Genomic DNA, 25,272 nt, shown 5'->3' with positions numbered 1-25,272 from the left:
GGCCGAACGTGTCCATGCTTTAGAGACTCCAAATGAGGACCTTTGGGTGAAACTAACCTGTGATGGAGTCACTATTTACGTTTGTGTTGTATATTTTCCTCCAGCCAGTGACGTGGAGGTGTATAAATGTTTTGTTGAGAATATGCTATCTAGTGTCAACTTGATTGGAGACAGAAGTATTATTGTGTTGGGAGACTTTAATTTAACTTCAGCGCGCAACGGTGAAAGGGTCAATAGTGACCTGGAATTTATGTGCGCTGTTTTTGGATTTTCTCAGTACAATGATATTTCTAACTCTAGTAATGGGCTTCTGGATAGGGTATTCAGCAACATCAATTTGTCAGTTTCCCGATGCATGTCCCCTCTTGTACGGGAGGATGACTATCATCCTACTTTGGTTTTTGTGCTCAGGTTTCGGTCGATTCGCCCGCTGCGAACTGACATACCCTCACATGAAACCGATCGGTGCAGGGGATGGAAGTTTGAAGGTGGAAACTTCGAGCTACTTTACTCATTAATGAGTGAAGTAGATTGGAGTGAGTTGCTCGGGATTTGTGATGTAAATGAGGCGGTACAATTCTTTTATAATACTGTATATAATGTGTTTGATGAATGTTTTTCAAGGAAGTCGCCATGTCGTGGTGGAAGGCGATACCCGAGGTGGTTTTCTCGAGAGATTATTGGGGACATTCAGATCAAGCATTGCTATCACAAAGCTTGGAAGGCTGAGCATGGTCAACGCGACTATGAAATGTTTAGCCTTTATCGCTTGAGAGTGAGGCAAGCTGTTCGAGTGGCCTATCGAACATATATGGAATCGGTAGAAGATTGCATTCGTGAAAATCCCAAATCGTTTTGGGATTATATTAAATCATTAAGAAGGGATGGCGGGTATGCCGATTCGATGAGTTGGAAAGGCGAAAAGGTGACCGGACATGGAGTGGCAGAAGCATTTGCTGGTCACTTCAGGTCTGTCTACGCAAGTAGTATTCCTTATTTGGATGTTGCCTCTGCGTCAAGACAGCCATCATGCGGTGCCCAGTCCATTGATATTTTTCCAGTTGATGAGAGTGATGTGTTAAAATTTATTAAAAAACTAAAAAATACTCACTCTTTGGGACCTGATAACGTCCCTACATTTTTTTTAAAGGGGTGTGTTGATTTTGTCAAAGGCCCACTTGCATATATTTATAATCTTACAATGGAGACAGGTATCTTTCCGGAAACGTGGAAGATGTCGAAGGTTACTCCAATCCATAAGAGTGGTACAGAGTCATCAGTGGAAAATTACAGGCCGGTAGCTGTTCTCTCTGCACCAGCAAAAGTTCTTGAGATGATCATGCACAACATGATTTCTCCAAAAATTGAGTCATTTATAATAAATGAACAGCATGGATTTAGAGCAGGCCGATCAACGGAAACTAACCTGATGGTATTTACCAATTATGTGTCATCGGCCCTGGATAGAGGTCACCAGGTTGACTGTTCTTACAATGACTTCTCGAAAGCATTTGACAAAGTCGATCATGATGTCCTGATGGAAAAACTCCAACTTATTGGATTGTCTGATCGATTTTTGAAGCTATTCGGGAGTTATTTTAGGAACCGTCAACAATACGTATCGTACGGCCTTTATCAGTCACAGACCTTTAACACATTTTCTGGTGTCCCTCAGGGCTCAAACTTAGGGCCGTTGCTGTTCACGATTTTTATAAATGACATAGCATTGGTAATAAAAAATGCTATATTTTTGTTGTTCGCTGATGACTTGAAACTCTTTTTGGAAGTTGTCACCTTGGACGATTGTCGTCAGCTCCAACTTGATATAGATAATATATTAGATTGGGGCAGGCGTAACAAACTAGAATTCAATATTGATAAATGCAATCTTTTGTCGTTTACCAGAGCCTCAAAAGTGTTGTTTTTCCAATACTCGATGCATGGCAGAGTTCTGTCACGAATATCATCTGTAAGGGATCTTGGCATTACGTTTGAGAGTAAACTGACATTTATTAGCCATATAGTTACCATTTGTAACAAGGCGCTTAAAATGTTGGGCTTCGTCATGCGTACTTCCCGGGTCTTTTCGGATGTTACGGTATTAAAACTTTTATTTAATTCTTTAGTTCGAAGCAGACTTGAGAGTGGGTCTATTGTTTGGGCACCGCATCAGTTGAAGTATGGCCTTATGGTGGAGAGGGTTCAAAAGAAATTCTTGAGACTCCTTTATTTGAGGTTGTACGGATACTATCCGTGGCTTTATCCAACTGACTTTCTCTTAGGCATGCTTACATACTGCAGTTTGCAATTTAGAAGAAATCTTTATTTAGCTATGTATTTTTTTCGACTTATACGAGGTATAAATGAGAACTCTGCCATTCTGGGCAGTGTTGACCTGTGTGTCCCTGATAACTATCTTAGAAATAGAGAACATCAGTTGTTTATTCTCCCAAGGTGCAGAACCAACCTGCCACTGGTAATGCCAATTGGGAGGGCGATAACTATGTTCAACGAAATTGCTTCGGGTGTTGATATATTCCGCCTACGTGAGGATGAGTATAGGTGGACGTTATTTTATAATTTTTTAAAATAGGGTCTGCTTAACTCATCCGGTGTATTTCCATGTACCTATATAATTAATATTTTTGTATGTACATATTTGTTTAATAACATATTATCTATCTCTTTTTTATGTCATGTTGTGAGCGTCTTAAACTTATAATTTGTAATGTCCACAATATGTAAAAATAAATAAATTGAAATTGAAAATTGAAATTGAAAATCAATACCAGTAAGATTACATTTACCTATCATACATTATAAATAATGCACATTGAAAAATGTATTATGACTTGTAAACTGAGAGAATAATAGAGAAACTCGTATGATTTTAATTAAGTATTGATGTTTTTTTGATAATTTTATAGATTGGTAAATAATGATGAAACCGTATTAGACTTATTTACATTGCGAATTTCCCTTTTACCAATTTGTAATATTGTCAATCTCGTACGGTAACCCAAGATGACATCACTGGAACGGACGGAATTTATCAGTATCGTAAAGAAAAAGTTAAAATCACACATAATTTTTGATAAAATATCACACAATCATCTTTATTGGTGGTGTTACAGGCAGTTCATGATGAACATTAGCCGCCTCAAGGGGATTTTACTATTGTCTTTAACTTTCTGTTTTTTTTCTGCAGTTATCAACCACAACATCTGTAAGTATTCCTGGATGCCATCAAACCACCGACGTCTTGATTTTTTAGGAACAGGAACTAAGAATAGTTACATTGACTATAAATATGTATAAAAAAAGATTAGTGACAAGATGTTGCAAACCACAAAGTTTCCATATATAACTTATAATATAGTAAAGCCCCACAAGACAGCGATAACATAAAATAGAAATAAATTATATGTGAAAAAGACCTATGATTTTATAAATCGACACGTTACCGCCCGGCCATCAATACTTGGTATAATGGTCAAAAATAGCAATGTTATAGGTCATGCAGGGAACACAATATTAATGGGAACTGGCTTACCCTACCTTGTATGGTATAACAGGGTACAAATTTTGAGATAGAGTTAAAGATAACGCGCATTCAATGTTTGGAGACAGTCGGCACGCTTTGAGTTTCTCTGTTTTATGGTAAAAAAAATCTCTAAAATAATATGTCAACCCCTGCTTCGAAATTGCTATCACACCCGGCAGAGTTAGCCAGTTCCCATCAATTTCGTCCGACCAACCAAAAATCAGCTCAGTCTACATCATGGTTACAGAAGGGATTATCCAGAATGGGTTGTTAAAGGTTAAAAACGTTTTTATACATATACATCCTAAGGCAATAAGGCGCGTTTTGGTACTGTGAAGCAATCACAGAAACACCCAAGTTAGAAAAAATCGCACATGTATGCCGTGACCTTGTCGGAAATTGAACCCTACTTTTTATAAAAGTGATATTTGAGATGTTCATTGTATTTACTGACAGAAAAGATATTAAATTTACAAAATGAAAAATATGTCTAGACTCTAGAGCCAAGAGCGTAAAAATCCAATTTCTCACGTTCGAATGCGGTAAATAGCAAAAAAAGGCGTAATGAAATTAGCATCTTTTTCAATCTAGTCTGAATCGAAATATTTACAGAGGTGTTGACTATGTTAATAAGAACGAAAACAACCAACTCACGTTCCTACTTACTTAACTGGAATTAAAAATTCATCGATATTCAGTTATTCATGTATCAGAGAGTGGAGTACTTGAATTGGTCATACTGAAAAAATGCATTCGACGAAAATTACATCAAGTTTCAAAACCAGCTATTTGATATATTTAAAAAAAACATTATTTTTCAAGTACATAAAAAATATAACTAAATTTTATCTGTCATACTAATTTGTTTTCATTGAACTGATAATACAAATCACAGATGGTATTGGTAAGTTTTTAAAATTCAATTAAAACCTGCATAAAGCAAATCATAATAGACAGTAGATATAAATATTCGGTACTGTTCGGTTATCAGGAATACAGCGGAAAACACATTTTGAAAATAGCCGATAAACTGGATTATTCGTTAGGTTAACCTAACCAAACCTAACCTAACCTAACCTAACCCAACCTAACCCAACCTAACCTAAACTAACCCAAACTAACAAATAATCCAGTATATCGGGTATTTTGAAAATGTGTTTTCCGCTGTATTCCTGATAACCGAACAGTACCAAATATTCTTATATCTATAAAATATCTAAAATTATTCCATTAAACCATACAGTATAATAATATTTGAAACCATACCAAACCATATGGATGTAATAATATTTTTTACCTATTATGGTTTGTTTTAGGCGGGGTCTAATGCAATTTTAAAAACCATCTCCAATATAATATATTCTTAATTCAATAAAAACAAATAAATATGACTGAGAAGTGTGCATTATTTGAGTCGGATCTCCACAGCTCTCTACTAGTAATTATGATTTGGTCTAGACAATATTTAATTGAATTTTGAAAACTAATCAATACCATTTACAATTTTCATAATCTTAGTACACTGGATACAAATAATTAATATGAGTGACAAACTTTAGTGTGTACTATTTATGTCGAATCTCTACAGCCTACGTCCACCCTTCGGCACTTGGAGATTATGATCGTCAGCAGTGAGGATAACGACTACGAAAGTATCCCTTACGAAGTAACCATTTTTGAAAACCGACGCCGTTAAAGTAATTTTATGTAATCAGGTTTGCATACTATATATGTGGTAAATACTGTTTCAACTTTTCGCTACGGCCTTGAGAGAATGGTATGTCGCATATTAACGCTATTATTATGTATGGACCACTACGAATATGCGTGGTCGATTGCGCCAATTTAAGTAATGCTACTTTAAATCAAGTGACACTTCGTCAATATAAACATGTCGCGTGACATTTTGCAGCCGGTCCACCTTAAGGACAGAATCAAATTTAGGTGTTTACTGATCAGAGACGAATCACTGAGACATACTTGTTTCCTTCGTGGCTATTTAGGAATGTATTAAAGATAATTACTAGATAAAAAGAACTTTTTATATACCACGTTCTTTAATTTTCTATTGAATCATATAAACTTGACAATTCTATGTATTAATAATTTAGGACAAATAACGAACAAATCATTTTTTTTCTATTTTGCAACAAACAAACAAATATAGAATACTGAAATGTCATTTTGATTTCCATAGTAACGCACGTATATATTAATAATTTAGTTGCTAGGCCCCAGACCCTTAGCAACCAACAATGGTGTCGAAATAACTTTTCATACAAAACAGAATTAACTGAAAATGAATTCAATTCTGCTTAAAGATTGCTAAAAGTATTAAAAGAATGCATTGGCATCGTGTTCTGATATATTCTAAAAGTTTCAAATGTCTAGCTAGTCGGAAAGTTAGTTAAAAATCGATTGCAAGATTTGTACTGGATAAACAACCACTGGACAAATAAGAATACGAGCTAAGAAAAACGTGGTAATAATAAAAATAGATTTAAACTCTAACTTTTGTGTAGTACGAGGTGGTTAGTGGACATTATATAATAGTATGTGTCTCTATTTTGGATTACATATTCCACCAGGTCTATTCTAACATACTAATTAACTCTAAAATTGATAAAAAAAAATGTGTCGTATTCCGACAGTTAATTATCTCGGGATACCAACTGTCAAGCGTAACAGTTTTTACCGCGGTTCCGGACGGCCGCGCTATTTGCTAAAGAGCGAGATAGAGGACGACAATTACATATTGAGATGCGGCGATTTGGAAAATTAATACTAACTTTGTCACAGTTGGTGTATTGCATGCCCCCTAGCTGTGAATTGAGTACGTGAAATATTATCTATAAATTGAAAAGGCAATGTACCTTTGTACGATGTAGGTAATATATTATAATTAAATGCTATATATAATAAAACAAAAAAAACTAGTACATAAGTATATAATTCCAGTTATTTTTTTGCTTTTAATATCGCTCGGATTTATATTATAGGTATTGACTTATATACATACTTACTGTGATTTGAAGAAAACTCGACTTGATTTTGTCTCGAAGGGTGAGTGATTGATAACAGGTAGGTACTTCATTTATGGTCTAATAAGAGATAATTTCAGTTCTAATTTACATAAAGCATAATATGTATATGACAATTATTATTAAAAGGGGCTCGAGATTACATCACTATCTCTCGCCCAAGAAAAATACAAGCCTGGGGAAGTTACGTTTGTAATGGAATACTTGTTCGTGTTATAGGTATAGCATGGACAAAGGACAATTTTATTTTACTGACCTCTTATTGGGTACTTATAAGATTTAGAGAGGCATTTATTATGTTACCGCTTTCGCGGGTGAGCAGCATGTCTTCCTAAAAATGCACTTATTTTAAACAAAAATCAACCTTGCAAATTACAATTAAAAATTATAGTAATAATAATAGATTGGTTCACACGTGTCGCCAAAGTATTATTGCGAAGGTAAAACTACCTATTAAGTTCTTAGATTGGTATGGAAAATGATTCCTTATAAACACAGTTATTGAATATCAAAATACTAAACATGGATCGCACCCATAAAAATCCCTAAAATAGTTAACTTAAGCCGACTCTGTTTGAAAGCTTTTATTAGCATTATCGAAAGTAAGCACTATTAGTAGCTATGTACCTATTAGTAGCTACGTATGTAGCAAATTATTAACAGGTTATTAAAGCTATTAATATCAAAATTATTTTATGTAAATGTAATTTACTTTGACTATTGTCAATATTAAATTTAGATGTTAACACTACATAATATTCAAAATTGGTTTATTCTATATAAATGTTATTTCAGTAATAACATATTTAAAAAATAATATACTTATTATCTACATATTTGGTACTGATATTAGGATATATAGTTAACCTTGTTTTTACGGCTAATCTCAGAATTTAACCACATGAAAAAACAACCAATGCATTCTAAGGAGATAGATACTGACTTCTGTATTGTAAAGTTTTATTTTTTATTAATATTTTTTAATAAACTTAGAGGAACCGTATGATCATGTTGTATTTATTACAGCATTTGACAGCGAGTGCAAGTATCCTAAATTCAAATTTAATGTACCTATAGAATAATGTAATAATAATAGTTTCTGGGTATAAATAAAAAAAGTCTACGTTTTGCTTTGGTTATGTACGATTATTTGAGAGTGATTGTTCATTTAAAAATCAGAAAACCTACAGTATCTTGGTCACATTATGAGAGGAAAAAGGTACAGCATTCCCCAACTTATCAACCAAGGAAAGATCAATGACAAGCGTTGCAACGGACGACGCCGCTTTACGAGGTTTAATAATCTCCGTTATCTGTATGAGTGCAGCTCTACCGATTTTTTCCGAGTAGTATATGATAAATAAAGGATTATAGAAGATTGTATTGTAACCATAATGTAAAGTAATTTTCTGTCCGGAACCAAACCATAATCGATAAAAAATATTCTTCTATCTATAAAATATTTCTAATGATGTTTGCTTTAATGGCATAATTTTAGATATTTTTATAGATAAACAAAATATTCTTTGGCTAATATCTACTATGGCTTGTATTAGATAGGGCTTAATTGAATTTTATAAAACTTACAAAATCTATCTACACATTGTAGTCTTAGTTCAATGAAAACAAATACGTGTGACTGACAAATTTTAGCGTGCACTTTTTATGACGGATCTTAACAGCCTACCTCCACCTTTCGCCACTGCCCAATACCCCCGCTTGGCGCGTCCCTCCAAATATTTACAGCAAACGACGGTACGGTAGATGTTTTAAGTATTTAAAGAACAAAATAATATATAGGTAGCTATGATTATTTTACACTAGATATTTTACATAAAAACATTATTTCTAAAATGGTTTGTACGTAATTACTTAAATAATGTAATTCTGTTTTGTTTTGTTTCGCTAAGTACAAAAAAACCATTATGTTAATAATTTAACTTATAGGCCATCCATGGACTGAAACTGTATGCGGTTTCGAACCGTGGTGCCATACTTAGCTTATCTTTTCTGTTCATGGAAATATATTTTCACAAAGTATATTATAAGCATCTGATCGTATCCGTTTATACCATACACTTCCACTTACAAATTTAGTGAAAATATAATATTTTCATGAACAAAAATTATAAGTTTAGTATGGCACATGGATCTAAACCGCATACGGTTTCAGTCCATGGATGGCCTTTTAGGCTTTGAAATTTATTTTACCGTGAATATTAGGGCATCTACTATTATATTTTGTTACAATTAATTACTGACCATCATAATTATGTCTCATTGTGTGGGAAAATCTTGCAATTTTCCGCTATGGGACCTGAATAATTTTATGCCTGACAAATTTTGTTTGGAAATATACTGCAATACAAACGACAATGGAAAATGAAATGAGTATCTACCAACAGCTTAAGCACAGGTACCTACATACGTGAATTTAGATATGGGTTAATAGGTTAGTTGTGGGCTTAATTACTATGAGTAGGTACCTGCCTACATACTTAGAACATTCTTTTATTTGAATATATTTCCATTAATTTCAGAAAACTATCCCGTGGAATCTAGATGACGTGATGACAAATATAATTGTTGCTAGGTTATGTTAAGTTAGGTTGCAGTGGTTAGTACTTACCAAAACGAACATTGTTATTCACCAAAAATCTTCCGGAGTACACAAGGAATACAAAAACTAACACCATGTCGTTCGTGTCGATAGATATTTATTCACCAGTGACGTGTTGTCCATAATAATATGCTATAGATGCGGAGCGAAGTTAGGTTATTAGTTTCCAAAATCAGTAACCTCTATATGTATTTTATTGATTCTGATTCTGTTAAGGCTATACCTCAGTTGAGGCACGGTCTAAAAAGATCGTGGCTAGGCGATGCGCGGATTGCGGGTCGCGGGTGCAAATGACGCATACCAAACGAAATATAATTTGTCATATAAATCCAACTTGCGTCCATTTAATGTTCTGTTTATACTTGAGCGTGCAGCCACGGACGCTTTGGGCAGAATCCTTAATTGGGGGTTGCTGAACAAGCTGACCTTTGCCCCGAGCAAGACGGAAGCTGTCCTCCTCAGGGGTAGTTCTCGGGTCAACATAACTCGACGGCCGCCCACGGTTCGTTTTGGCCAGACCTCAGTGCGTTTCTCCGAAAGGGTTAGGTATCTGGGAGTAATTCTTGATGACAAGCTGTCTTTCGTTCACCACGCCAAGACGGCCGTCTCTAAGGCCAATTTGGCCTATCAGAGAATGGCCCGAATGGCGGGCAGCAATTGGGGACTTAAGCCTAGAGCCCTTAAGGTTGCATACGGCGCAATTTTCATGGGAATTGCCGGTTACGCCTCCAGCATTTGGCATTCCCGAGTAAACTCTTTAACTCTCGTGAGACGCGCACTATTAAGCGGGCAGCGAATTGCGCTGATCTCGCTTACCAAAGCCTACCGCACAACTTCTACTGACGCGCTTGCCGTACTCGCGGGGGTGCTACCCCTCGATCTGCACGTCCAAGTCAGAGGATCGATCACCCTCCTCTTGAGGGGGATCAGCACAACACTCGCCGGTGTCCATCTGACACCACCGCAGAGATCCGAGGACGTTCCTTACAGGAAGACTGTAAGTGACATTGTGTACAAGACCGCATTTGCGGCATGGCAGGCGAGGTGGACCGCCTCCCCCAAGGGGCGGCACACTTACCGTTTTTTTCCAGACGTATTCTGCAGTCACCAAACTAGAAGCCTCCAACCTTCGCACTGGATTAGCCAGTTCCTCACCGGCCATGGCAACTTCGCCGCCAGACTCCACGAGTTTGGCTTGATAGTAGATGGGCCGGGTTGTACCTGCGGGCATGACCACCAAGATGTTGAACACATCCTCTGGGATTGCCCGCTTATGGAATTCGAACGAGCGGAGCTGTTTGCCAGGGTCCGTCCTCACACGGGCCCAATTGGTCATGGAGATCTGGTAGCAACCGAGGCCAACTTTGCGGCATTTGAGAAATTTGCAGCGTCATATGGGGAGCGGGATAGTCCCGACTCTTCCGTAGACTCATCCATTTCAATTCGTGACACTCAGTATGCGGGTACACAAAGCGCTTAACGTCAGCGGACAGCAGAGCCAGTCCAAAAACAAACATTTCCTTTCTTAACTTTCTTCTTTAAGCACTACGGTGCATGGTTGCAGCATCAGTCCCGTGCGGCTCCGTCTCGGGACGGAATGAGCACTTAAAATCACTTCTTTCAGACACGTTTAAAGCGTCATAGAAAGCGGCCGTGCATATCCACGGTTGTGCATATATGACGGGTGGTGGTGGGCACTTTAACGTAATGTTCTATCAGTAACAATAATAATATATTCATTGACATATTTTCGTTTTAAAGTAAATGGGTAACGTGTTTAGTCATCTTTACACGATTTAGGAATTAATACCTCCGTCGCCATCACGAAACAAATTGACGTGTTTCCAGCTCGACCTTCTCTCTCCGAATGGCAGCGAGTCCAAAATTTCGTCGCGCCTATAGTTGAAAATTATTTGCCGTTTCACTGATGTATCGCCGTAAGTACTTTTCCGAAGTATATTCATAAAATATCAAATCCCGTTCGATATGTTAGTTAAATAGAATTCAACCAGAGCTGAGGTTGTTTGAAAAATCAGCCGCCATTTTTTTTTTTTTTTACTTACTTTAAACAGCATTTTTTAATCATTTTTATCACGTTAAGGACACTTTGTTTTCCTGTTCGCTTTTTTCTAATTAATGTTTACCAATATGTTTACAAAAAGAGAATATTCTCTATACTGTCTATACAGTCATAAGTATGCTTAACTGTTTTTTTCGATTATCTCAAAATGACAAAATATGGGGTCACCGATTAAAACTAACTATATATTCATTCTAATTAGGGTCAATTTCCAAAGTGTGTTATTTAATAGGCGCCATCATTGTATTTTTCCATAGATGTATTAAAAGTAAAGATAGGCAACGATTTGGCTTCCTCATACAACTGAATGAAGCATGCCGACAACAGCCGATAACTCACGAGAAATGGCGATGCGATAACAAAAAATGCAGGGCATCACGGAGGATTTACTTTGGTCATTATAACGTACCCATATAATATAATGTTAACGTGGAAATTTTGCCGCAAATTGATTACCAGCCTGTTTCACTATACTTTTTCACCATACTTGCCTGCTTCACCATACTTTCATATAACCTGTCGCGCCTAGTATTTTTTCGTATCCTAACGCATTCTAGTATTACCTATATATTATTCTATACTATTCCGTATCTTACGAATACAATATAATTAATGTTATTTATTCAAAACTTAACTCTACCTACATTACAATATGGGTGATTCTTACAGATTTTTATCAGATGTCTATAACTTTTTCTGAAAAGAGTACCTAACCATTATTCTGTTCAGATGCTGTATGCAGATAATATATCAATGAGAGAGACAACTTCAAAAGGCTGCCGCGTGGGCCGTATGCATTGCTGAATTATTTTAATATTAAAATATGCATGCGGCGTCCCTGTCTTCAATTGTAAAAAGTATTTTTAGGCTGAATCTGACTTCTTGGTTTCGAGGATGCCATCATATTCTTACTTAGTGGGTACCTACTTGAAATACCCGCTTTGAGTTCCAAGGTCTCCTGGTGTCCATTCAGGAAGTTAAAATAAATATTATCAATAAGTACCAGGCAACAGCCGAATCGTGGACTTTTGAAAGTCGTGACTGTTACAGAGTAGCAAATAAACGGCGGGTCGTGATTAAACGTGAATTAGCATAGTTATTAGATGCTATTATGAAACATACATTATGTTTTCAAATTGGACGTCTGAATAGAATTGACATTTTAATTGAGCGTTGTAAAAAATGTTTGTCCACTGAGCATTACTATCATAACAATGGTGGACTTAAAAAAACTTCAAAAAAAATAGTTGATGAGGATTTGAATTGAACTACGGCATAGATTTGTAGATCAAACAACTTGTTTGGGAAACTGAAATAAACTGATACCAAACCGATAGCTCGCAGACCGCCTGGTAGCCATCGAGCTCTTTGAAGGCTCCCTTGACAAAAGTGCATAAATTAGAACCTATGGTAACGTTTTCATAAAGTACCAACTACCCAATACTGCTCCCTATTTTACCAAATATTATGCGGTGTATAAATTTACTATTATACAAAACTGAAATATTATTGTTATAGTATTATATGGACGTATTTCTGCAAACAAGACCCAACCCACAGAATGACCAAAATTGAATTTAATTAATTTTGCAATATAGATCCAAATAGCTTGGATCTTTTTCGCATATTAGTGTATAGGACTATTCGGCTTTAATTAATTTTGCTATATAGATCCAAATAGCTTGGATCTTTTTTGCAAGTTGCGGTAGCTTATTTAATTTTGCAAAAAACATCCAAGTAGTATGGATGTAATAATATAATAAAATTTTCTTTGACGTAGGTTGATTTATCAAAATATTTAAAATGGGGCCTCGAAACAGTTAAATTCAGTCGTACAAGTATGTATTAAATTACACCACATTTTTAAAATATACGCATTTCTTACAAAATGATTATAAAATATTATCGAAAACAACAAAATACCTACCCTAAATTAAAAAGGTGGGGTATAACTAACAGGTACATACTTGACAAAAAATAAGCCACCCATGTTATTATGCGTCATATCTATAATCTTTGAAAATAAAAAAAAAGGTTGATTACAAGTTGTGTTTTAGAAACGATTTTAGATATTTTTATTAGGTAGGTACTTTGATAGTTTTAATATATGGTAATCTTGGATGGCCTCAAAACTAGTCAGAGCCTCCAAGTCTCTGAACCCGCGAACGACGTAAAATGCTACATTCGTTTGTTTTTAGAAGCTTTTGTCACCGAGAAAAAAAACCTCTAACGATTTTATTATAATTGCATATTATTTAGATTTTTTTGAGCACTATGGGAAAATTAAACTACCGAAAAATCAAACATAATTTCTTTCGAACACATTCAATTTACTTATAATATTTATATACAACAACAAATATATCATCTGCGGCACGGCGCATTCTTGATTCTTTTGGATTAACATAATTTTAAATAATTAAAATGCTTACATACTCAAGTTTTTTGATAATTCTATTTTTATTTCCTTTTGTAAATATCCACCCAAGCGATCAAAACGGATTGTGACCAGCGTTGTCAGCTTAGCGTTTTTCTTGCCATACCTAGTATTTTTGAATAGGTATCAAGCTTGCAAAAATCGCATCTGGCGTATTGTATTAAATCTAGTATTTTTTGACACCGCAAACAGAAACTTCTCATATTAAAGCTAGAATATTATATCAAACCAATCAAATCAACACAAACGTCAGCAATCAGCACAACGTGGTATGGAGAGGTGCATGATGGGCATAACTCGAAAGGACAAAAAAGGAATGAGTGGATAAGGAAGCAGACAAGGGTTTGCGATGTAATAGAGTTTATTAAAAGCCTTAAATGGAGACGGGCTGGACACATAGTTCGAAAAAGAGACAATCGTTGGACAAATCTAGTCATCCAGTGGTATCCAAGAAGTACAAAACGTCCGCAAGGTAGACCTAGAGGCCGCTGGATCGATGAAATGATAAAGTTCTTCCGAAGTACGTGGCAACGCAATGCACAGGACCGAGAGAAGTGGAAGCAGCTTGAAGAGGCCTTCATCCAGCAGTGGATAGATTCAGGCTGATGATTATGATGATTATATCAAATTTGCTTGAAAATCAACATGCTGGTCTTTTGTACCATATATCGTACCGTGAAAAAATACCGGGTGGCAGTGTCACCTGCCAACATTCTTTTCTATGCGCTCAATGTGTTCAATGTGCCGACAAATATAGAGTGAGTGTGCGATGTGTGTTTGCTGTGCTGAGCTAAGTTTCGGGCATATAATATTATACATTATATTATTATATCTTTAAATTATTAATATTATACTAATAAAATGTTACATACAAATTGATTTCTTATCCGCATTAATTTTTCATTTCATTTCAAGTAGAGTTGTAAGGTACTAAATTATTTTTCGATCTTTGAACTTGAAAAACAATGTTAATTAATAATTGTGACACATTTTTTGGAAATATGTATCTGCTAATTTCTAGACATTTTTATCAATTTTGAAAAAAATCTACCATTTTATTTAGTCATCTAACTTATTTTCTTACCCTGTCTGGCATATTTTTGTGAATGACAGTTGGCAACAATATGCAATATGTAGATCTATAATTTTTCTTTTTTATTAGTCTTTTCACCATCTAATGTTAATAAAATGATCATCATGTAATCAGTGACGTCACGTGGGGGTAGGCAGATTTAGCGTCGCTTGGGGGCGGCAGTTACTCGAAGGGCGGCAAATCGAGGAAAGTCATTTGGAATATATAGAAATAGCTACATGAACTTAGTAATAACGAAAATATCTTTCCATTAAAAAATTCAGCTGACTGGTTTTGTCGGGTTTGCGATATCTAGTTTACTTTCGTTGCCCTTCGACGTCCTTGGTGACCAGAAACGACACGTGCAGGTTTGCGAATAATTAGTCTGATATTTTGATAGTAATACATTTCTTAGATATTGGACTCATGAAAGGATGATAAAAATAATGGATATAAAAAGGCGACATTTGGCGCTGCCTAGGGGCGGCATTTTATCTAGGGACGTCACTGCATGTAATGTCATCATCATCATCAGGGGCGCGACAACCCGGTGTGGGTCCTGGCCTCCTCCAACAGCTCCCTCCACCTGTCCCTATCCAGTGTGGCCGCTTTCCAATTTGGTACCCTCAGAATACGGCAGTCACTGACAGCTCCATCTAACCAGCGAATCTTTGGCCTCCCTCTTCTTCTACGTCCTATTGGATTGCTGGACATCACTCTCTTTGCCGGTTCATTGTCATTCATACGGTGCACATGACCTAGCCATCGCCCAATCTTAATTGATTGAACTGCGCTGCAATCTTCGTACAGCCCGTAGAGCTCAGCATTGTATCTTCTCCTCCAATTGGTGCCATCCCTGATGGGTCCATATATACGGCGGAGAATTTTTCTTTCAAAGATGTTCAGGGCTCTTTCATTTCGCAGAGTTAATGTCCAGGTTTCCGATGCGTAGGTGAGCACTGGCTTTTCAAGTGTCTTGTAAGCATGTAATGTACCTTCACCAAAAGTTACATTTTGTTCTATTATGATATTATGTATTATAATTTATATTTTAATATGACAATATAATAAAGTTTAGTGTCTTATTAATATTAATTATTTATAATATCCTGCGAGAACTCAATTGTTATTACCTAACGACTAATAATAAATAATGTGAACGGTGATTAATAACCTTCCTAGAATAAATTTGACCGTAATCAACCTATTAGCCATGATATGAAGAATATTAATAGATTTAATAATGCTTAGGCCTATCATCATTTCCGGTGAAACTTTTCTTTGAGTTGATGTCATTAAACTCAATATTGATTGACGTTTATTGATTATAATCGAAAGAGAATAATGAAGAAAACCAACGTAGGTCACTATTTAAAATATAATAATTAATGAAGATACCTACATACTATGCGAAATAGTGGAAAGTTTTTCATTGTTAAGCTACCCTACACCGTCGGTATTACATCAATACCAGGGAACTCAGAAATAATGGGAACTGAAATAATAAATGGGTAAGGAGAAGCAGGCAACCGATCTCGAGTAAGGTAGAATACGGGTTAAATTTAAACACGTGTCAATAATACGTCATACGTCGAATACTGACAACTGCTCTCGGTTTATGCATTTACGCTCATTTAATATTGGTGTATTACACACACTATTGCACGTGCATAATGCGTGTTTCAATTTCGTAGGACACTCACATTCAAAACCCTGCATCAACTTGTGGTGTATTGAACATAGCCTATATAGAACATGACCTATCGGTATTCTATTTATTATCTATTCTGTGATCAATACCATAGAATATTGACAGTACCTAATAGATCGCGTAAGGCAGTGGCGAAGGGTGGAGGTAGGCTCTTAAGATTTAACATGAATAGTGCACACTAAACTTTGTCAGTAAAACGTATTTTGTTTTCATTGAAGAATACAATTTGTAGATGGTGCTAGTTAGTTTTTTTCAAATTCATTTAGACCTGCCTATCCCAAACCATAATTGATAAAATATATATATTCTTATATCTCTAAAATATCTAGGTACTCATTCTTGGTCGTGCACTCATGGCTGAGGAACGTGACCACATTTAAATTTCGCCATCCTTTGAGCGACCAAGACTTTCCATCCTTCTCGATCTTCCGTTTCTCTCAGGGCAGAATGGATGGTGCCCCCAGTCAGCTCTTTCACTTGGTCGCTCCATCGCGCAGACGCTCTTCCTCTGCTTCGCCTTCCCTGGAGGCTACCCAAAACTACCAGTCTCTCCAGGTTGTCCGGTCCGCGCCTGACAATATGTCCAAAAAACTGCAGAATTCTTCTCAGACATATCGTCGAGAGCCGTTCCTTTATCTTCAGTCCCTGGGTGATTGACTGGTTCGTCCTGTGCTCCGTCCAATAAATGCGAAGCATTCTGCGCCAACACCACATCTCAAAGGCATCAATTGCCTTCCGTTCTCTTGCCTTCAGGATCCACGACTCGACTCCGTATAGGAATATCGAGAACACTAATGTTTGCACAAGCATCATTTTTGTGGCAATCGAAATTCCCCGATCCTCCCATATAGTGGTAAGGCGTGTCATCGCACTTTTTGCAATTTGTGTGCGCCTTCTTATTTCCGCTTCGCATCCGCCCTTTCCACTGATGGTCGATCCAAGATATACAAACTCGTCGACTGTTTCGAGGTTTTGGAGTGTACTTGGTGTTGGTAGAAGGTTGGCCCGATCAACAAGATATTTTATAGATAAACGCATATTTTTTGACTATTATCTAATATGGTTTGGATTAGATTGGGCTTAATTGAATTTTAAAAACTAACAAACAATACCTTCACATCAATACTTTCTACACATGGTAGTGCTACGTTTTACTGACAAAGCTTAGTATGCATTATTTATGTCGGATCTTAACAGCCTAACTCCACCCTTCGCCACTGGTGTGAGGGATGGATGGACGAATATTCGAATATTTTGATAGTTGACCATCAATATTGTCAGTACCATAGATAATATCACATAAATTGAATTCATTTATACTTAATATCATAATTGTTAAGAGTAATATTATCTTTTATCGTTTTTTATCTGGTTTTTTATCCAATTTCTACAATAAACTAGGCTATTTAAAATATGTATAATATATTTTAACATATAATAACGAATATTTATATCTATATTTTATTAATAGTGCTATCATTGCTATCATTATTAAAACAAAATATCATTTTTTTAATGTAATGTATATTGGTTACGATCTCAGAATTTTAATTCAGTAAAAACGTGTTAAAAGTGATATTTTTTAAATAGTAAATAATGATAGTTATATAATCCTAATACTGATCGTGTAAAATCGATCAAATATGAATGCCACTTTTTATGAATACTGTCACAATTATTACTGATGCGGTATTACTGTCAGTTAAACTGACCGTGTAGTGTCTGCTTCAGCATTTTTTAAAAAATCATTATAAAATTTATTTCGGAAGTATCAGCTATGGTTAAACTTAGTTTAAAAAGTTAACTTAATCTATATATTTAGTTTTTCGGATATGTCTATGATACAACTTAGTTCTAAATGCTAACATTCTATTGCGGTATTCAGTCATTAATTGTTTTGAAAATAAGAGCCAATTCGTCGAGGTTTAGAAAATGGTTTTACGTACCTACAAAATATGACACGTTACCCCAAATCTGTCAAATTATTATATAGCATTAGCATATTACATAAATAATGTAATAGTTACCACCAAAATCGGTAAACTTAATAAGTATTTACCATTTTTAAATTACTATTTTTAATGAAAATATGTAAAAAATATATATAAGTACACGGTTATCGCTTTCAACTTTAGTTTTTTGTTTCTGCTTTATGAAACCTATAGTAATTTAACACGTCGGTTCAAATATATAATATCATTGAAAACAAGTCAAACATAGCAATTAAACACCTATTTTTTAATACTCTTAAAAATCCAGCATCCTCTCACGTCAATCACAAACAAGTATTAGTATTATGTCGTGTATTCATCTTGCCTTACGTGGTAATGTTTCCTGTGGGTACGCTTTTTCACTTCAAATTTTATCATGATATGGCGCTGACTTTTTTTCCAGTCTCCGGTAATCATAGACAAATCTTCGACAGTCATAATAATAATTATTACCTACCTAACTTCCGCAATTACCTATCAGATCTAAGAGTCGTTCAACAATCAACGTCACACTATAACAAAGCTGAAATGCATCCTTTAAGTTTAAGTATTGTAATAATTAATACATCATTATTAAAATACATTAGAGTTGTTGAAACTTTTATAATTGTCCATTAAACAGCAACCATGAACAAAAATAATATTAATGCTTTACATTGTAGTGATTACCTACTGGAAATATGAATATAATAGGATTCTGACTTCATTAATACGTAGTAATAAAAGTATCAAATGCTTTCTTTTTGTAACTGATATAGCAATATGTCATTTAGAAACGTAATGAATATTATGTATGTTAGGTTCACTGATGTTAGGTTCGTATGTACTTCATAATATTTTAAATTTTATTGTCATGCCTGACAGTTAAAGATCCATTTAAAGACATGCCCATAACGGAAACAATGATAAAAACGTAATAATTTTAGATATTTTAATTTTACGAGCGAAAGATTATAATGGATTGTTTACCTATACTTATTGAAATCGATATCTGAAGGTTGCCAGAAATTATGGTAAAGTTGACATTATGTGATGACTCACAGATCGATAAAACCCCACGCGATTATTAGATACCTACCCATTACGGAGTCGTCGGACACATTCATAAGATAATCGAACAAAATTATTTGTGATTACTGATTGTATACAGAGCAAAGATATTAAAAAATAAAACCTTATTCTATATATCTGGAGTCCAAATATTATGTAGAAGTAAAACTATCATCATTAAATAACCTGAAACTCATTTCACATTTCAGAGCAAGCTTCACATTCGACTTGTTATAAGCATAAAAGTATTTCATTTTTTATCGAATTCTCCATCATTATTTATATTTGAAATGGACAAATACATAAAATCGTAAACAATACCTACGTAAGTAAGTAATCTGAGTAAAACGTCAACACAATATGTCGCAGTTATATATTTGTTGTTAACAAAAAATGCTGCCAATGCAGAGAATATTATATTTAAAATATTATTACACGTCCAATTATATGGTATAGCAGCTCAATCGCTACAGGGGAAATTCCAAATTTAAAAACCGATATTCATCTGTTCATTTAATTAATCGAATATACTTACTTAACAAATTATTATCTATGATCAAACCAAGTTCTAAATTCAAAAATCTCATGTGCTTCGGATGAAAAAATATTCTGGCCACATAATTTTTGATAAGAAATTAATAAAATTGCAAAATGTACCTACCTATATTATTATCAGTTAGAACCTACTTACTAGAATATATCTTGAAATGAGAACAATAAATTTTGATAAATAATAATACCTACTTATGTTATAAAATTTATTTTGTAGCTTTAGTATGTACCTACGTTATTATATATTTATTTTAATCTTTCGATTTAAAAAGTAAGTAAGGTAAGTATTGGTTTTTTTTAATAAGATGTGTCTAAATCTAATCTTTTTTTAATTTTTACTCATTAATTATATATGTTTGTTTTCTAAAACGTAATAAATAATAAAATGTATTGAATATAATTTTATTATAAAATGCTTTCTTCGAAAAGGTTTGTGTCTTACCTTGCGCGTTGATGTTTATTCAAGAAATTCCACTCGTTCCCACAATATTTTCACACTTCACAGTGCACTTTTAATAAAACAAACCAATTTCCCACCAGAATGTAATAAACCACCAAATGGATTCTTTATTCAAAACATGATAATATTCTTTTTTCAAAAATATATTATAATATTACAAAACACTCTCACAGCACATACACTTATGTGACATTCAAGAAAACAATGCGGGTTCTTAGGTCACTGACAGTAACTTTATAAAAAGACTGTAAAAAGTTCAATAATAAACCAGTGATTTATATATTAAAAACACACCGATTTACAACGTAAAACACTGTAAATATTAGCTGTTGTTATATTTATATAGTTCTTAACATTTTGTTTTAATTTCTAAGCGAAATAACTAAATATTCATATTTAATAAACAAAGCGGCGACCGGCCATAAGCATACCTTCCCTCAGACCTGTTAGTAACGGACTGAGGTGCTGTGTTTCTTCTCATGACTGAATACCTGCTTAACACTTTACCTGGCGATAGAATGTTTGAACAGTTGAATAACCCCCGCATAAGGTATTTATAGGACAAGAGACAAAATATGACGGGTTAATTAATATTTACATTATGTCTTCTTCCAGGCTACTTACTAATAGTAATGATAAAACCTAACTCTAAACATAATTTAAACTTTTTTAAATTAAAGAATTTTTAAATTCAGTGACGTCATATAAAAACACCTCCTTTTTATACCTATATTAAGTTTTAATTTCTTTGTCAGGTAATTCATCAATACGTACTTATAATAAAATTAAAACGTCTATCTGTGAATTCAAAATATTTGCCTTTTGACTATTTCCATGATATTATATTGTAAGCACAAAATATAGCCTTTTCTTAATTTTTGTTTGTTCCGTTATAAATTACAAGATAACACCTATCGAAAATAACACACCAACTACAATTCATCACGAATATGTAAATAATCGGATAGCAGAAGTGGAGTGGTGAGGTGAGGTACATCCAACCGTTCTCGATTGCGTGGGCTCAGGTGAAGCTCTTTATCGTATACCTATGATATTGACGTGCCTACATGTCTAAAGCCACTTACCTATTGAATTTTCATATAAATTGAGCGGTCGGGTAAACGGGCGCCTGCTTAGATCCAATCATTGTATTTATCATTGAATAAAAAAAAATGAGTAAGGTAGTTATATTAATTATTCATTGTTACATCATGTGAGGTATTTGATTTCATTATTTCATGTGGACAAAGTCGCAAACTAATCGTAAATAAAAACTAATTTGATAATAATTAGTTAAACATTTAAAAAATGTAAAATTAACAAACATACCTTCATTGTTTTAAAACTTTCCATCTCGAAAACACCATAGTAATTTTATTATCATAAATCATATCAGAATCCAGCTATGACTATAAAAGTTAGAATCTTGTTAGATTATCTATATCTATAACGTTTATAATATCGACCAGTCATGTACAGCGTTCGAAATAGAAAAACTTACGAACCCGAGCGCTCGACAGTTTTCTGAAGAACAATACATAGTTATCATAGTTAGAAGACATAGTGTTTTTTTTTTGTGTTAAATTTTATGTGAATTTCATAAAAATAAGTGTGTTAGATTTTCTATTATATGGCCTATCTAGCTCAGACGGTCAAATTATTTTTTCCACGAGACGGAGCGATAATTTTACCGATTTCATGAACAGGAACGGCGCTCCGGTCCATTTCGAGCCCTGGTCATGTATTAATAATATCATCAAAATGTTACAGCCTTGACAACAAGAACACTGCATACTTAATTTTATTTTTTTCTTTCTGGAATTATCTACCTTATACCTCATACCTCATACCAATCGAACGTGTGACACATTATAAATATTTAGGTACATGGGTCAATGACAAATGGGACCAGTCTCAGGAAATAAAAATTATAATTGAGATCGCAAGGAGCGCCTTTCTCAAAATGAGACGCCTCCTTAGCAATCGAGATCTTAACCTAGGTCTGAGACTGCGTATGGTACGTTGTTATGTGCTCTCAATTCTTTTCTATGGTATGGAAGTATGGACGCTAAACCAAGAGATGTCACGGAGACTTGAAGCTTTCGAGATGTGGCTGTATAGACGCATCCTCGAAATTCCTTGGGCTGACCGGGTGACAAATGTTGAAGCTCTCAATCGAATGGAGAAGGACCGAGAAATTCTACGTAGTATCAAAACCAGGAAACTACAATACCTCGGCCACGTTATGAGAGGACAAAAATGCAGCATTCCCAACACGTCATTCAAGGAAAAATCAATGGGAAGCGTAGCAGAGGACGGCGCCGCATTTCGTGGCTTAAGAACTTCCGTGATTGGGACGAGTGCAGCTCCACCGAACTGTTCCGGGACGCAGGCGACAAAGATAAGATCGCCTTGATGGTAGCCGACCTCCGCTAGGGGATGGCACAATAAGAAGAAGATACCTCATACCACAATATGGCGAATCTTTTTTTATACTAGGTATGTGGTAGTCTCTTCCTTCTTCTTTCATGTCAGCTCATCAGTAAAAGTATATGGAAACCACTGTGTGCCTCCAAGAACATGGCCAGTCTTCTTTAATCTTTCCAGGTTATTCTAACTTCCTGTACCTCAATCGTGTACACTTGTAGAGTGAATGGTATTTCGTAGACTTCCAGGATGCTGGAATACGAGAAAAATTCTGGCCCAGTTGAGAGCAGTTACTGCTCTCAACTGTATACTACATACTGTAGTCTAACCAAATCCAACGTCGATTCTTCACATTCGATATGTCGAAAGCGTACCTACTGTACGAAAACATCTTCTTGGCTATGCTTCCAGCAGTGACGTCCCTAGGCAAAATTCCGCCCCTAGGCAGCGCCAAAAAGCCGCCCCATTTTTTATTCAGTATTTTTATCACCCTTTCATGACTCCAGTATCTAAGAAATGTGTTGTATTGATACATTACTAACAAAATATACACCAATAAAGTATACAAAATTTAATTTAGATATAAAAAGCGAATAAATATAATTAAGTTAGACACAAATCATCAAAGTCTGATGTCCTATTTGGTTATTATTTGGTTTGTACCATTTATCAATACACAGATTTGTTATTTCCACACCACCACAAAGCTATTATTGTAGGTAGGTACAACATGTAAACAAAATATCTTTAGCTATTTCTATAAGTAGGTATACCAAATTTCGATTTGACGCCCTTCGATTAACTGCCGCCCCCAAGCGACGCTCAATCTGCCTACCCCCACGGGATGTCACTGGCTTCCAGGCGCTGTTGTTTACTAAATGGGAGGAGCTTGTTAGTTTATAATGGAGATGCGGTTAAAAATGGCCGAAGCATGTTAGTTCACAGTATTAACACGTAGCCAAAAAGATGTTTTCGTACAGTACATGGTCCACTTCGTTATCTCGGATATATTATTGTAATCTCCATTCCGTGATAGGTAATTTAATTTATAGTAAAGTTTATTTTACATAATATTATAAGACTACATATTTCCATTTGATTCGTAGGAATATTTTAAAGGGGGCTTCGAAACACATAAAACCGTCATACAATAATTTTTAAATTAGAGCAAAATCTAGAGCCGGCAGCGCTCGAAATGGAAAATTTTACTAACCGGAGCGCTCAATATTATTATCTAACTGTATGAGTACTTTATAAAAATAAGCGTGTTATTTTTTTTTATTATATGACATTATTTCTATCGTAGGCGCTTAAATTAATATCTCCACGAGGCGGAGCAATAATTTTGGGGATTTTATGAACCGGAACGATCCGATGCGAACGAACGAACCGGAACGATCGCGATCCCGAGCGCTCCGATGCGCTCCGATCCATTTCGAGCCCTGAGTATGCGTATTTACCACAAAGTGAGTATCAATTAATATTACCTAACGTTTAACAAAATCCCTGCGACTAACATTAAAGAGCCCCCCTAAAATAACTACAAAATGTGGTAGACTCAGTACAAATTTTGTGTAGACATAAAGACGGTTTTGTGTAGCTTTTTGTTCTCAAAAATAATAGTTTAAACTAAAAAATTATATACAATAAAATTTAATTAAAATAACTGATAATACTGACTATTTATATCGGCCAATGGGTAGCCATATAAAGCAAATATCGGATAACAAATATTATGTTGGTGTTATTGACCGTCTTAAATATTAAATTCACCTCTACGTAGGTACTTGCACATAAAAAATACCACTCATTTTGTTATATTATGGCATAACTGTGATCTTCAATAATGATTATTTTTAGCTATATTTGTACTGGGTTTTTTACTGTTTTTTTTTATCATGGGTGGTCACAAAATCAGTCGGTGCGTCGGGCCTCTCCGTCCCAAAATCCGATTCTTCTCACTTGCCTATTTCATTTTTATAATATTGAAAGTGAATAGATACCTAGGTAAGTAATAATTTGTATTGGTTGGTTTGTTATATTACATTTTCTTTTCTAGATATACTTACTTAAATTTCAAATGATTATCAATTATTAATATATAATTCATAGTAGTAGACTGTAACCACTAGCTTTAACTGTATCTTTTGTTTCATGAAATCTGCAGCGGTGCGTTTCTTTGACGCAAATGACACAACTGATTCATCAGAAAATTTAAACGGGGGCGTCCTCCGAGTGTTAAAACCAGTCACAAAGATGCGCATTTCTCACAAATCGAGTGTAATAG

General features: G+C 35.0%; 1 protein-coding gene across 2 annotated transcripts in view; it reads right to left on the bottom strand.

Annotated features, from left to right (window-relative positions):
* The window catches only part of LOC147073241 (uncharacterized), a 199,317-nt gene extending 178,300 nt beyond the window's left edge, over nucleotides 1-21,017 (bottom strand). Inside the window, exon 1 of one of the 2 annotated variants that reach the window (XM_085945186.1) lies at nucleotides 20,541-21,017. The gene's annotated coding sequence lies outside the window, so the exon portion shown is untranslated. The remainder of the gene's footprint in view (nucleotides 1-20,540) is intronic. The other variant, XM_085945188.1, reaches the window with a different exon arrangement.
* Nucleotides 21,018-25,272: the final 4,255 nt, after the last annotated feature.

Source organism: Rhyacophila brunnea, unplaced genomic scaffold, assembly GCF_057557595.1.
Source record: "Rhyacophila brunnea isolate RB1 unplaced genomic scaffold, BYU_Rbru_1.0 scaffold_18, whole genome shotgun sequence".
Taxonomy (NCBI): Eukaryota; Metazoa; Arthropoda; class Insecta; order Trichoptera; family Rhyacophilidae; genus Rhyacophila; species Rhyacophila brunnea.
This window is presented reverse-complemented; position numbering and strand designations above follow the sequence as displayed.